The sequence below is a fragment of the Phyllobates terribilis genome, unplaced genomic scaffold (assembly GCF_046119375.1).
Source record: "Phyllobates terribilis strain yellow unplaced genomic scaffold, ASM4611937v1 Scaffold_2__4_contigs__length_985480577, whole genome shotgun sequence".
NCBI lineage: Eukaryota > Metazoa > Chordata > Amphibia > Anura > Dendrobatidae > Phyllobates > Phyllobates terribilis.
This window is the reverse complement of record NW_027362762.1, coordinates 515,867,536-515,883,927: the sequence shown is the minus strand read 5'-3', so window position 1 is coordinate 515,883,927 and position 16,392 is coordinate 515,867,536.

The following is a 16,392-nucleotide window of genomic DNA, read 5'->3' as shown; positions in this document are numbered from 1 at the left end:
GGGGGTCAGAGTCCTGCATACGAGTACGCAGGACCCTCCATGGCCTGGAAATAGAAAGGACATGTTGGAGAGTTACACTTGTTGGCCAACTTGCCGGAGTGGAGACCCAGGGCATGCTGCAACAAGCTGAATTATTTTAGAAATAAAATACCTTTCTAATGGAATGAGTATAAAGAGTTAATAAAGCTGTGACCGATCCTCACCCATCCAGTTGTAAGAGTTACATTATTGTATTGTCAAGGAAAGGGGGGCGGTAGGGGGGCTGAGCGTCTGGGTTTGGTTGGGGGTCCCCACAGTCTGCCTAGGCTAGATGCATTTAAAAATTCTTATTAGATACACAGGCGGTGCAGCTTGCTTCGCAGCTGGGCTACTACGCCCAAAGTATTGCCTAGGCTAGATGCAGTTAAAAATTCTACGCTGACTAGCAGACACTGAAGATTTGGAGCAGACGTTGAGGAAGCAGCTCGTCAGACTCAACCATCTGTGTTACCCAAAACCATAGTGTATGTAGTTTCTTACAGTTAAAAGGGGGGGGGGGGGCGACCCAACCCACCTGGAATTGACGATGCCAACGTCACATAAGACACAGCATGGGGACTCCAAAAAGAGTCTCCATTTTTTCCCAAAATTGTGGCACAGACACCACTTAACCCTAGAACGCATACCTGGGGCCTCGCAGGCCCGCCCTGTTAATTGTTTTCTATTTTCTGCAAGATCACTTTAGTTAGAATTTTGAAACTCTAGGTATTCTTCATGTATATAGTTGTTTGTCATTTGAGTTTGAGTTATTCCATGTTATTTGCACACGGGCCTAAAAGGCCCCAGGTATGTGAAAGTGTAGATTTTTATGGTCATGCGTTCTAGGGTTAAGTGGCATCAATTGCCCCACAGTTGCTTAAAACGGTTGGTGAGGTGATTTTACCAAATCCTCAAGCTTTTAGTCTCCCAAGGATAACACAGGGGTAGAAAAGTCCTTGCGAATCCATGATTTGTTCATCTTTATGAACGTGAGTCTGTCTACATTCTCAGTGGACAGCCGCGTGCGCTTATCTGTCAGCACACCACCAGCAGCGCTGAACACACGTTCAGAGAGAACACTGGCTGCAGGGCATGACAAGATCTCCAAGGCGTGAGTGGCGAGCTCCGGCCATTTTTCCAGATTGGAATACCAAAATGAGCAAGGGTCCAGTGACACAGTCATGGCTTCGATGTTCACTTGGAGATACTCCTGCACCATCCTCTCTAGGCTTTGACTATGTGTCAGACTTCTTGTCTCCTGTGGCCTTGCAAAGGATGGTCTAAAAAAGTGGTGAAACGATTCCACAAAATTGCTGTTACCAGAGGTGTGGTATCTCACCCTCAGGTAAGGAAGGCGTATGGCTCGGGACCCTAGCACCTGCATCCAACACATACTCGCAGTGGGGGTAGGGTGAGATTGCTCCTAAGGGAGAGCACAGTCTCTGGTCCCTAGCTGGTGGGTGGGTCCTATGTAGTGGGTGCTTAGGGGAGCACATGACAGGGAGAGTATAAATAGGAAGCCATCTTAGAAAGAGCAAGCTAGTCAGAGGAGGAAAAGTGACAGGAGCAGAGGCTCGGCATGAGCTCTGCTCCGGAGGCGGGCCTAGCCTGGGAGGCCCAGGACTGAAGGAGAGAAGAGAGGAGTGGGAGCAGGAAGGCTCCAGGAACCGAAGGGACCCTAGGGCTACGGGCCGTGCAGAAGGCCACCCGTACTCCCGCTGCTACTAGGAGGTAGAGGGGTCAGGCCAGATAATAGGAACCGGTCCCTCAACTAGCGGAGAAACAGCAAGGCGCAACTAGAAACCGGAGGCTGCAGCATTTCATGTACTGCAGGCCAAAGTCCACACCAGTCTCACTAAGAAGGTAGCCACATAGGACCCAGGGGACGGAACACAAGTCGCCCGCCAAGGCCCGAGGATACCGGATAGAAGTGTCACTGGGTGTGAGGTGCAGGGAGAAGGCCAGAGAAAGGACACACAGAAGGGGGTCCTGCTAAGTACTCCGGAGCTATCTGGGGATGGACTGAGACCCTCACGGAGTACGCACAGCACGACGGGTGAGATTGCTCTGGTACCTGTAATCTGGACTGCAACAACTGTGAGTAAAGATCTTGGGACTGCATCACACGGACTCTGTGTTCATTACTGACTCCCTGCACTACAACCACCATCATCCACCCACGCAGCCCTGAAGCTACACTCTTCCTGTGGTGAGTAATAATACCATTGCTGCAAAACCACCAGCTTCAGAGGACTGTTCCGCAGCGGCGGCCCCTTTGGCCGCACTCCACAGGTGGCGTAGTCGGACATTATAAAATCCATATATACAAATTACCCTTGGATTGACCGCCCTGGGTCATGGACCGGGTCACCGCCACAGTGACTACAACCCCCAGCATCTACCGGCCCGGCTCAGGGTACCCCATGGCCCAGGGGGCGCGTCAACTTCATAGGTCCCTGATCTGAGACCACTCCTGCAGCGTGATTTGCCCCACCTCTGGATCTCGTTGGCCCAGGCTATACGTCAGAACATATTGCACCAGGGCTTGTCGGTGCTGCCACAGTCGCTGCAACATGTGCAGAGTTGAATTCCACCGTGTCGGAACATCGCATTTCAGCCGGTGAACTGGCAGGCCCAACGACTTCTGTAGAGATGTAAGTCATTGAGCTGCGGGATGCGAACGGCGGAAGTGAGCACACAGCGACCGTGCCCTCTGCAGAAGGCCATCTAGTCCGGGATAGTGGGCTAAAAATTTATGGACAACCAGGTTCAACACGTGAGCCATACAAGGCACGTGTGTGACATTGCCCCGGCGAAGGGCCGCACCCAGGTTTGCAGCATTGTCGCACACGGCCTTCCCTGGTTGCAGGTCCAGTGGAGACAACCATTCATGAAACTGGGTCTCCAGAGCTGACCATAACTCCTCAGCTGTGTGACTCACATTTCCCAGACATTTCAAAGTAAACACTGATGCCGTTGAGCCCTGCTGCCAGCATAGTAAGGAGGTGTGAAGGATTCCTTCTGCGCAGTTAGAAAGCAGGTGGCATTACCAGACAGGCTTTGGGTGCAGGTGGAGGACCGAGAGGAGGTTGAGGAGGCAGAAGCAGTGGAGGAACTTCGAGATAAAGAGGATTGACGCACAACTCGTGGGGACGCTAAGACTTGGACAGCAGCCCCTTGTCCTGCAGTCACCATAGTTACCCAGTGCCCAGTCAGCGACATGTAACGCCCCTGTCCATGCCTACTCGTCCAAGTGTCTGTGGTGAAATGCACCCTGTCACACACAGAGTTTCTCAAAGAAGCGGTGATGTTGTGTGCGACATGCTGGTGGACCGCAGGCACACCTTTCTTTGAGAAGTAGTGCCGACTGGGCATCTGGTACTGGGGCACTGCGACGGACATAAGGTCTCGAAAATCCACTGTGTCCTACAGGCGGAAAGGCAGCATTTCTGTAGCCAACAGCTTGCAGATGATGAAATTCAACCTCTTAGCTTTCTCATGGCTAGGAGGAAATGGTCTTTTACTTTTCCACATCTGAGGGACCGAGGGTGTAGCGCCGGCGTCCCTGCCCTCTGCTAGGGAGGGACGCTGTTCCCCTCACCTCTCTGCTCCGTGCCCGGCGTCCTCCTCCCGCTCTGCTGGCAGCGTGCGCTCCTTCCCGGCCACTGTGCTTAGGGCGCGCGCGCGCGCTCTCCCTCCCTCTTAAAGGGGCCGCGCGCGCCATCCTAAAGAGTCCCCGGCCAATGGCCGGAGGACTTCACCATATATAAGGCACCTCCTCCAAAATGGAGGTGCCCGAGCAGTGTTGTTGCACTGTTCACTACTCTGCTTCAGCCCTCAGGTCCCGTTGCCAGTTACCTGCCAGATACCTGCCAGATTCCTGTCAGCTTGCTGTCTTATTCCTGCCTGATATTCTGCTACCTGCCTGCTAGCCTGAGGTCCGACGGTCTGCCTTACAACTCCTGTCAGTCTGTCTAAGGACCAGCTTGCCCGCTCACCTGGGAGCGCACATCAGCTACCTGCCTGCTTGCCTGAGGTCCGACGGTCTGCCTTCCAACTCCTGTCAGTCTGTCTATGGACCAGCTTGCCCGCTCACCTGGGAGCGCACATCTGCTACCTGCCTGCTAGCCTACCTAGAGGCTCCGCCGTCACGTGCTGTGACCACCTGCCTGTCCAGTGACTCCTGCCCGCTCACCTGGGAGCGCTCATCTGCTGCCTGTCTCCTAGCCTACCTGGAGGCTCTGCCGTCACGTGCTGTGACCACCCGCCTGTCCAGAGACTTCTGCCCGCTCACCTGGGAGCGCTCATCTGCCGCCTGTCTGTTGGTCTTCCTGGAGGCTCCGCCGTCACATGCCGTGACCACCCGTTTATCCAGAGACTCTCGCCTGCTCACCTGGGAGCTCACGTCTACCATCAGCCGCCACAGGTCGTACCAACCCTTTACCCAGAGACTGCCCCGGTCACTTGCCGTGACCATCTGCCCGTTCATCCAGAGACTGCCCCGGTCACTTGCCGTGACCATCTGCCCGTTCATCCAGAGACTGCCCCGGTTACTTGCCGTGACCATCTGCCCGTTCATCCAGAGACTGCCCCGGTCACTTGCCGTGACCTCCTGCCCGTTCTTCCAGAGACTGTCCCGGTCATCTGCTGTGACTGCCTGCCTGGTCGCCACCCGCTCCCTTACAAGGACCGCCCCCTTGTATAGTAGCTCAGAGGTTCCGCCTCCCAGACCCATTACAGTTTGCTCGGGCCATGGAATCCGGTGGCACCGAAGCTCCCTCGCTCTCGGACCTGTGTCATGAACTGTCCCGTCAGAGGTCCCAACAGGAGTCCATCCTGGGTCACCTGCGGAATGTCAATTCTCACCTGGACACTCTGACTGCTCCGACAGCAACCTCCGCCAGTGCCATGACTCGCAATCCGGCAGCTCCGCTGCCCACTAATACCATGGTATCCTACCCCGGACCCCGGCTTTCTGCACCTCCTCGCTTCGGAGGCGACTCCGCCCAGGCTCGGGGCTTCATAAATCAGTGCACCCTGCACTTTGAACTATTGTCCCACCAGTTTAATTCCGACCGGGCCAAAATTGCCTTCATCATGTCCCATCTCACCGGGGAGGCCCTGGCCTGGCTAAATCCTCTATGGGAGAGAGGAGACCCCCTGGTGTCCGTCTTGCCTGCCTTTCTCACGGCTTTCCGGAAAGTCTTCGACGAACCCGGACGGAAGACCTCATCCGCATCATCACTGCTACGCCTCCGTCAGGGAGGTCTCACCGTTGGCCAATATGCCATACGGTTCCGTACCCTTGCCTCGGAGCTGGCCTGGGATAACGACGCTCTGGTATCCGTCTTCTGGGAGGGTCTGTCAGGCCGTATTAAAGATGAACTTGCCGGTCGGGACATTCCTACCACTCTCGATGACCTAATAACTCTTGCCACCCGGATTGACCTACGGTTCCAGGAGCGTGCCAAAGAGGTCACCCGTGAGAGGAGGTTTCCACGTCTAGCTCCTACTTTTCAGAAACCAGTCACTCCCTCCGTCTCTCCCCAGGTACACTCTCCTGAGCCTATGCAGGTCGACCAGACCAAGATGGTCAAAACCCGTCAGGACTTACGCCGTGCCGAGGGGAGCTGCTTCTACTGTGGCAGTAAGGAGCACCGGATCCGTGCCTGCCCGGAGAGGTCGGGAAACGCCTGTGTCTAGGTTCGCTCAGAGAGGTCGACCTAGACAAGAATAAATCCTCTCCATCTCTGCTGCTGTCAGTCTCAATCGTCTGCGGGGAGAACCGTTATTTCGAACTAGCCCAACTTGACTCTGGAGCAGCCGGGAATCTTATTTCACAGTCCCTGGTAGAGAAATACCGCATCCCCACCAAACCTCTGGCTGTACCCTTGTCTGTTGGTGCCGTGGATGGGGGTCTCTTACCACGCCCCATCCAACTCATCACCGAATCCATTACTCTGCAGGTGGGAATGCTGCATTCTGAGAGTATCTCCTTTCATGTTCTGCCTGGACTCTCTCACGCCCTCTTGCTAGGTCTACCTTGGCTCCAGAGACATGCACCCGTGCTTGACTGGCAGACCGGAGAGGTCCTTCACTGGGGACAGGACTGCCATAAGACCTGTCTGGTTCCCGTCCATCCCGTCCGTCCTTCTCCTACCCCAGCTAATCTACCTGGACTTCCGATTCCTTATTGGTCTTATGCTGATGTCTTTAATAAAAAGGAGGCAGAGACACTACCCCCTCATAGACCATACGACTGCCCTATCGACCTGTTACCCGGTACTACTCCTCCCCGTGGGCGTATTTATCCATTATCCGCTGCTGAGACCCGGTCGATGTCCGAATATATTGAGGAGAATCTGGCCAGGGGATTCATCCGGAAATCTACCTCCCCGGCGGGAGCAGGCTTCTTTTTCGTCAAAAAGAAGGACGGTTCTCTCCGTCCCTATATAGACTATAGAGGCCTTAACCAGATCACGGTGAAGAATAAGTACCCCCTTCCGCTCATTCCTGAGTTATTTGATCGTCTGAGGGGGGCTAGAATCTTCACCAAACTGGACCTCCGTGGGGCGTACAACCTGGTTCGTATCCGTCAGGGGGATGAATGGAAGACGGCATTCAACACCCGGGACGGCCACTATGAATATCTGGTAATGCCCTTTGGTCTCTGTAACGCTCCTGTCGTCTTTCAAGAGTTGGTCAATGACATCTTCCGGGACCTTCTCTACTCCTGCGTAGTGGTGTATCTGGACGACATCTTGGTCTTCTCTCCGGTTCTCCAGACTCACCGGAGGGACGTTCGTCAGGTCCTGCTCAGGCTCAGGCAGAATCACCTCTTCGCTAAATACGAGAAGTGCCTCTTTGAGCAGACCTCGCTTCCGTTTTTGGGCTACATTATTTCTCAGACCGGCCTACGAATGGATCCAGAGAAACTGTCTGCCATCGAGAAATGGCCTCGACCGGAGGGGTTGAAGGCCATTCAGCGGTTCCTGGGCTTCGCCAACTACTACCGCCTCTTCATACCACACTTCTCTTCCCGGACTGCCCCAATTTCCGCGCTCACCCGTAAGGGTACTAATCCCAAAGAGTGGCCGCCCGAAGCAGAGGAGGCCTTTCTTTCCTTAAAACAGGCCTTCTCTTCCGCCCCGGTGCTGCATCGCCCGGACGGCAGCAAGCAGTTCTTCCTGGAAGTTGACGCCTCCTCCTCTGGAGCCGGAGCGGTACTTACTCAAAAATCATCTTCCGGGAGGATGGTAACTTGCGGCTTCTTCTCTAAACTCTTCTCCTCCTCAGAGCGCAATTATTCCATAGGAGACCGAGAGTTATTGGCCATCAAACTGGCATTGGAGGAGTGGCGTTACCTGCTCGAGGGGGCTCTTCACCCGGTAATAATTTACACTGACCACAAGAACTTGGCTTACCTCCAGCATGCCCAGAGGCTTAACCCGCGCCAAGCCCGGTGGTCCTTGTTTTTTGCTCGCTTTGATTTTGTTCTTCATTTTCGCCCGGCTGACAAAAACGTCAAGGCGAACGCCTTGTCTCGATCCTTTCTGGTGTCTGATCTCGAGGAAGATCCGAAACACATCATCGATCCCGCCAGAGTAATGCAGGTGGCTCCCGTGAGTCTAAATCGTCTCCCTCCCGGAAAGACGTTCGTATCAGTACCTGATCGGGAGAAGATCCTTCACTGGGGTCACTCGTCTAAACTGGCTGGCCATGCCGGTCAGAAAAAGACCCTCCAGCTTATTACCCGGCACTACTGGTGGCCTACCCTGCACAAGGACGTAATAGACTTTGTTTCTGCCTGTGTGTCCTGCGCCCGCAACAAGGTTCCGAGACATCTGCCAGCCGGTCGCCTCCTTCCGCTTTCTGTACCTGCTGCCCCCTGGCAGCATATAGCAATGGACTTTATAACTGACCTCCCAGTCTCTGCCGGTTGTACGGTCATTTGGGTGGTCGCTGACCGCTTCTCCAAGATGGCTCATTTCGTTCCCCTGCCAGGCCTCCCGTCTGCACCCGAGCTAGCTAAAGACTTTATTCGTCACATCTTTCGTCTTCATGGCCTGCCCCTCCACATCGTGTCGGATCGTGGGGTACAGTTCACCTCACGCTTCTGGAGAGCCACTTGTAAACTGCTAGACGTCACCCTGGACTTCTCTTCCGCTTACCACCCACAGTCCAATGGTCAAGTGGAGCGGATCAATCAGAACCTGACCAGTTACCTCCGGCACTTCGTTAATGCCCATCATTCAGACTGGGTGGATCTCCTACCATGGGCCGAGTTCTCTTATAACAATCACGAGAGCGAATCCTCCTCCAAATCCCCGTTTTTTGTAGTCTTCGGTCAGCATCCTCGGATTCCTTTTCCTGTCTCCACCTCTGTGGAAAACCCGGCTGCGGAATCTCTCGTTAGCAAATTTTCCTCCATTTGGGAGAGTACCCGATCCGCACTCCTTCAGTCGTCCGAACGGATGAAAAGACACGCTGACAAAAAACGCCTGGATCCTCCACAATTTCGTCCTGAAGATAAAGTCTGGCTCTCATCTAAATATGTCCGACTCAAGATACCTTCTTACAAGTTAGGGCCTCGGTTCATCGGTCCTCTGGAGGTCATCAGTCAGATCAACCCGGTGGCCTATAAATTGAAACTCCCGGCCAACTTACGGATCCCTAACTCCTTCCATGTATCTCTCCTCAAACCTGTGGTACTTAACTCTTTTTCCAAGTCTACAGGTACGCCTCCTGCTTCGGTTTCTGCTGAGGACGAGTTTGAGGTAGAGAACATTCTTGCCACCAAAAGGGTAAGAGGAAAGACCTTTTTTCTAGTAGATTGGAAGGGGTTTGGTCCTGAGGAGAGAACATGGGAGCCCCGGGAGAACATCCATGCCCCTCTTATCCTTGCTAAATTTCTGTCTGGCCTAAAAAAGGGGGGGCCTAAAGGGGGGGGTACTGTAGCGCCGGCGTCCCTGCCCTCTGCTAGGCAGGGACGCTGTTCCCCTCACCTCTCTGCTCCGTGCCCGGCGTCCTCCTCCCGCTCTGCTGGCAGCGCGCGCTCCTTCCCGGCCACTGTGCTTAGGGCGCTCGCGCGCGCTCTCGCTCCCTCTTAAAGGGGCCGCGCGCGCCGTCCTAAGGAGTCCCCGGCCAATGGCCGGAGGACTTCACCATATATAAGGCACCTCCTCCAAAATGGAGGTGCCCGAGCAATGTTGTTGCACTGTTCACTACTCTGCTTCAGCCCTCAGGTCCCGTTGCCAGTTACCTGCCAGATACCTGCCAGATTCCTGTCAGCTTGCTGTCTTATTCCTGCCTGATATTCTGCTACCTGCCTGCTAGCCTGAGGTCCGACGGTCTGCCTTACAACTCCTGTCAGTCTGTCTAAGGACCAGCTTGCCCGCTCACCTGGGAGCGCACATCAGCTACCTGCCTGCTTGCCTGAGGTCCGACGGTCTGCCTTCCAACTCCTGTCAATCTGTCTATGGACCAGCTTGCCCGCTCACCTGGGAGCGCACATCTGCTACCTGCCTGCTAGCCTACCTGGAGGCTCCGCCGTCACGTGCTGTGACCACCTGCCTGTCCAGTGACTCCTGCCCGCTCACCTGGGAGCGCTCATCTGCTGCCTGTCTCCTAGCCTACCTGGAGGCTCTGCCGTCACGTGCTGTGACCACCCGCCTGTCCAGAGACTTCTGCCCGCTCACCTGGGAGCGCTCATCTGCCGCCTGTCTGTTGGTCTTCCTGGAGGCTCCGCCGTCACATGCCGTGACCACCCGTTTATCCAGAGACTCTCGCCGGCTCACCTGGGAGCTCACATCTACCATCAGCCGCCACAGGTCATACCAACCCTTTACCCAGAGACTGCCCCGGTCACTTGCCGTGACCATCTGCCCGTTCATCCAGAGACTGCCCCGGTCACTTGCCGTGACCATCTGCCCGTTCATCCAGAGACTGCCCCGGTCACTTGCCGTGACCATCTGCCCGTTCATCCAGAGACTGCCCCGGTCACTTGCCGTGACCATCTGCCCGTTCATCCAGAGACTGCCCCGGTCACTTGCCGTGACCTCCTGCCCGTTCTTCCAGAGACTGTCCCGGTCATCTGCTGTGACTGCCTGCCTGGTCGCCACCCGCTCCCTTACAAGGACCGCCCCCTTGTATAGTAGCTCAGAGGTTCCGCCTCCCAGACCCGTTACAGAGGGCTGGCTGTTGTGCTTAGACTGGGTTGAGTAGGGTGTCCTCGGCAAACTGCCGGTCTGTGAGGAAGATGCAGGCGGACATGTTAGGTTGCCTTGATCCAAAGGTGGTGCTCTCGATGTCGGAGAGCACTCAACACCAGCAGGTGTTTCCACTTCCCAATGAACTGACAACCTGCCAATCACACTGGCTGTTGCAGGTAAAGAGGTGGCAGGTCTGCGTCCAAAAACATGTGTGACTGCTGTCCCCCCAGTCACAGAGGATGAAGAGGCCGCGGATGCACAAGATGGGGCAGACGGTGGTTGGCCCAGCCTGCTAGGCCGCATTGTAGCACTGTGAGCTTCCCACTGCAACTTATGCTTCATATCCATGTGACGGTACATGCATGAAGTACTCAAACTATGGATTTTTTGGCCTCTACTTAGCTTTTGGTGACAAATATTACAGATAACACGAGTTGGGTCATCCTTATCAATCTGAATAAATGCCCAGGCTATGCAAGGCTTAGAGCCCATGCGACCTGAAGAGCCACTACGACTTGTGGTCAGAGGCAGAGTTGTGGTTGAGGATGCAGTTGTTGACGTGCTTCCAGTACTCTGTCTCTGTCCAGGAAGGCGCAACCTAACCTCGTCGTCAATAGCATCTGTGACACCCCGCTGCGCTTGATATCACAGATCCTAGAAGAGTGTATTGATGGAATCCTCCACAAGAGTCCCCCATAAACATTCACACATCTCCACCTTCCACCTCAGACCAGCAGAGGGAGCCTGTTAGGGATATAAATAGGGAAGGTGGAGCTAGGCAGTTCAGCTCCTCTGAAGAGTTACTGCAGTAGAGAAGCCTAAGAGAGGTCAGTCTGCAGTGGAGCTCAGTCTAGTCTAGAGAACTCAGTTAATAGTTCAGCAGTGGAGCACGAGGCTCCTGCTAGCTAGATTTAGGGAGCCCAGATAGAGCTTAAGGTGTGCCGGCGCCATAAGATCGGTGAAGCGCGGCAAGCTGCCGTTAGTGTGTATAGCCTAGTGAGGGCCCGAGTAGGCCGAAGGCGAGTGGCGAGTTAGTACGGAAGGGGCAGAGGAGATTAACCAGCTCACTCCGAAGCATTTACCGGACACCGGATCCGAGCTTACCGGGATCTCTATGACCCAGTAAGGCATAACCAGAATCCCTGGACAACTACAAGTCCCAGGATCGCTAAGGTGCTGATACGTAACAGAGCCAGGAGACGCTTAGGCCCCGCATACTGGGAGCGTGAACTCCAAGAGAAGGTCCTACCACAAGGTCAGCCAGCACAGGACAGAGACAAAGTTAGGCCTAGCTCCAGGCAGGTCAGAAACTTACTATGCAGAGGCAAGAAACAGGAGGCCCTACACCCGCTCATTGGGGAGGATCCTGATATGCACCTTTCACCCTACAGTGCTCCAGGATGTGCCTAAATTTCCTCCAGTAAAAGGTACTGAAGTGACTACCATGTCCGTTCCCGTTCTTGCTTTGACCCAGCTGGGTCTCGCCTGTCCTGCATTCCCCCTGCATACGCTGCCCTGAGACCTACCTCCACCTGTGGGGAGCTATACCATCGAGCTGCCTTATCACGGGCCTCAGTGGACTGCTGCAGCGCTGGTGCTTCTCACCAGATACCACAGGTGGCGTCACAAACTCTTATAAAATTAACAATTATCCACCCTTTTAAAGAGTGACCCCAGGGTACGGGCCAGGGAGCCGACCACTGCGACATCCCCAAGGTCAGGCAAAGGCCCGGGTACCGAGTCATCCCCATCCCCCGGGCTAGTCACATCCTCCTCCATCTCCTCCGCTGACCTCATCGACTGGCTGACTGTGGGTTGACAGTAAGTGGGATCTCCAACCTCGTCATCATCACCCTGTGTGTTATCACACCCGTCGTCCTCAGAGCCAACCTCTTCCTGCCCTGACTGAAAAGTCAAGTTGTCGCTCCAATCAGGTATTTGAGTCTCATCATCGTCTTCATCATTGTCTCCACCAACAGGAGTTACAGTTTGGGAACGAGGGTCTACACTATGCTCAGAACCTTCTTCATCTGGTCCTGGATCCGACTTATAAAGATTCTGGGCATCAGTGCAGATCATTTCCTCGTCTGGTTTAACAGAAGCTCTGGAGCAGACCTCAATTTCCCAGGCTATAGTATGAGTAAACAGCTCTGCAGACTCAACCATCTGTGTTACCCCATACTCAGATGGGCAGCTGGAGACTTGGGAGCTGTGAGGAAGCAAGTGCGATTGGGGTGACACCTCTGAGGACTGGAGTATTTGTGATGTTGAAATTGAGGTGGAGGAGAGCCCACTTGAAGAGCACTTGATATCCGTTGAAGCACCTGCTGTTTTTGTGCCTCATCTGGAATTTGTAGCGATGGCGTGTCCGTAAGAAAGGGATCGTATCACATTGTCCACGAAAAGAAGTCGACATCTTAGTTTGGCTGGAAGATGGTCTTTCTTCTGCAGATGTTACTCCCCCCCACCGCGGGGGGGGCTCGACCCACCAGCGGACAGGCACCAGTATTGGGAGAGGGAGTCTGGCCGTCAGGGTCCACCGTGGCTCTGGCACAAACCCGGCGACACGGAGGTGGCACGGGCAGGAACGGACTGGCCGTGTCGGCTTCTCACTTTTTGGATTTTAGAAGGGCATGACATGCCTATCTCTGTGTCTCCCCCTCCATTTACTCCTCCACCTCTTTTCTTTTCGCATGACTATATGTACTTGTCACTTTTCCATGTGTTAGTTATGTCTTCTGAGCAGTTTGTCAGCTTTTGGACACCTTTGAAGGTGTTTTCTATGTGTTTCTATGTGTTTTTGTTTGCCTGCCATTGGTTTTAACGGTGTTCGAAGGTGTTCGACGAACACTACGGGGGTGGCTCAACACTAATCATCACCTTGCCCAATGCAGATTTGCGATTCATCACTGATTTTCATCCAGTCATCCACAGTCCACGATTGCTTTTCCTTAGCCCATTGTAACCTTGTTTTTTTTCTGTTTGGGTGTTAATGATGGCTTTTGTTTAGCTTTTATTTATGTAAATCCCATTTCCTTTAGGCAGTTTCTTACAGCTCGGTCACAGACATTGACTCCAGTTTCCTCCCATTCGTTCCTCATTTGTTTTGCTGTGCATTTCCTGTTTTGGAGACATATTGCTTTAAGTTTCCGGTCTTGACTCTTTGATGTCTTCCTTGGTCTACCAGTATGTTTGCCTTTAACAACCTTCCCATGTTGTCCAGATTTTAGACACAGCTGACTGTGAACAACCAACATCTTTTGCAACACTGCGTGATGAATTACCTTCTTTTAAGAGTTTGATAATCCTCTCCTTTGTTTCAATTGACATCTCTCGTGTTGGAGCCATGATTCATGTCTGTCCACTTGGTGCAACAGCTCTTGAAGGTGTGATCACTCCTTTTTAGATGCAGACTAACGAGCAGATCTAATTTTATGCAGGTGTTAGTTTTGGAAATGAAAATTTACAGGGTGATTCCATATTTTTTCCACAGAATTGAGTGATTCCATATTTTTTTGCCTCTGCTTGGTCTGAAAAAAATAACCCTTACTGAGTACCACATTTTTTTTAAATTTCTTTTAGTGTTTCTTAAAGCCATAAAATTGCCACTTGAAATTACTTTAGTTTTGTGCCATGTCTGTGATCTGCTTTTTTTCAACAACATTAAACAACTGAATGAACATCCTCTGAGCCCGGTGATTCCATAATTTTTGGTGACATGTTTCTACAACCCCATAAAGGGGTTGTAGAAACATGTCACCACTTCTGTATTTGTCTCCCACTCCTGGTTATGACTTACAAATACAGATGTAAAATACTGACCAAATACTGAACGTGTGAATGTAGCCTTAAAGTCATGTGCTGTCTAGTCACTTTTCAAAATTCTTACAATGTTTAGTGAAAAACTACAGCCCCTGCTATATTGAGAGAAACAGGAAGAAAAGCTAGTTGTCAAGTAATCATGAGTATGAAAATTGGATATGAGTGATCATGGCATGACTGCTGGAGCTGGCAAAGAGAGCAAAATTCTGACAGTGAGTATATTATACGTTGTTAAGATAGGGCATGAACCGGTGCTTAATATTATAGTTAAAGGGTTATCCAGGTTTGTGATGAAAGTCTGCAGTCACTATGTGACTCTAGACTTCTGAATTCTCGCTGTAAATGTACTGCATACTGTCAGAATTCTTCTGTATTCTTGAAATTGCAAGAAAATGTGGTTTTAATGGGAATCACAGTCCAAAAAGAAAAAATGACGTTTGGGTCATCAAGACCTTCTTCAGACTTAGATCAATAATATTTGCTCATTATATTGATCCACCTCTGCTTGTTAACTGCTTAAATCCAGCTGAAAACCACTGACAGCGGGATTTAACACATGTCAGCCAGAAGCACTTCATTAATCCAGCCCATAGGGATTATAACCGAACCACCATCAGTAAATTAATGCATAATCAATACCAAGTTTTGAGCATTTGCGAAGGATTGGGAAAGTTTCTGCTCAGTTTTGGCTCCAAATAATTAGTGTGAACACACTCAAACTTACACTGTGTTTTTGGGGCAGAAACTCAACCAAATCCTCCTCATAATCTCAAAACTAATTTTTGAGGATTTTTCAGTTTTAACATTCCAATTCCGGCAGCTAAATAGGAAAGGGTTCTTTAGAGTTAGAGCAGTCAGACTGTGGAATGCCCTACCACAAGAGGTAGTAAGGTAGTAATGGCAGACACTTTAACAGCGTTTAAAAAAGGGCTGGAAGATTTCCTCGATGCACATAACATTGTGGGTTATAGTTAAATTAGTGACAACATGTGTAATTGATGGAGGAAAGTTGAACTATATAACATGAAGCACGTTATGGATTGTTACATGTGTACAAAGTCAGAAACACTGTCAGTATATGAATACAGTGCCAGAAGCACCATCAGTACATGAATACCTCACTAGAACCACAGTCAGTACATGTATACATTACCAGAAGCACTGCCAGTACATAAACACATCACCAGAACAACAATCAGTACAGAAATACATAACCAAGCTTAGTACAGGGATCAATTACAGTTTTAGGTAAGCCCCATATACACTTGTATCATGTAAACCTGCAACCCCCGGTATGTCCTTAACAATGGTGAGTAGATAATGGGAGTTGTTGTTGTTACCAGTCTTATCAGACTGCGGACCATACAGGAACCACACTACTGATGAGACATAGTCAGTATCACAAATAAACAATTACATCCAGGTACCTTATAGGCGATATCTTCTCTGATTGAAGGAGTTCCCATCTCTTTTGTATCCAATCCTTTTTTCATAGTACAAATGCCATGATGAGATTTTACACCCACAGCTCATCTCTCAGGACTTTCCACTTCTCTGGTCTTCTGATGCACTTCCTGACATGGTGCCCTTAAAAATATTATTTATTTATTTAGCTTTGCTTATATAGCGCCATAATATTCCTCTGCGCTTTACAGATATCATCATCACTGTCCCCATTGGGGCTCACAATCTAGATTTCCTATCAGTATGTCTTTGGAGTGTGAGAGGAAACCGGAGCACCCAGAGGAAACCCATGCAAACATGGGGAGAACATACAAACTCCTATGAATAAAAATATCTCCCATGCTATGCCCATGAATAAATAATTGTGTCTTACTATGCTTCTTGCACAAAATGTCTCCCCTACACTGCCCCTCTCCATAATGTCTACCCCTCACTACCCCTCTACATAATGTACCACCCACACTACCCCTCTCCAGAAAAAAACATTTCCAAAATATCCCCTCCACACTGCACCTCTCCAAAAAATAACTCTCACACTGCCCCTCTTTGTAATATCTCCCCCACATTGCCCCTCTCTATAATTTCTTCCCCCACTGCCCCTTTCCATAATGTCCCCCTTATATTTCCCCTTTCCAAAATATCCCCCCACATCGCTCTTCTGTATAATGTCCCCCCCACTGCCACTTACTATACTGTGCACCTTCACAACTCCCCCCCCACTGACCCATAATATACCCTCACAGTAACACCAAACATCCACATCCCACCAATAATAGTCAAGATATTGAATTTTCATATTTTCAATTTCCATGGAGCGTTTACTGTTTCCCGCCATGTCCTTGCCACCTTTGCAGAGCCAGAGACATCAGCATTGTGA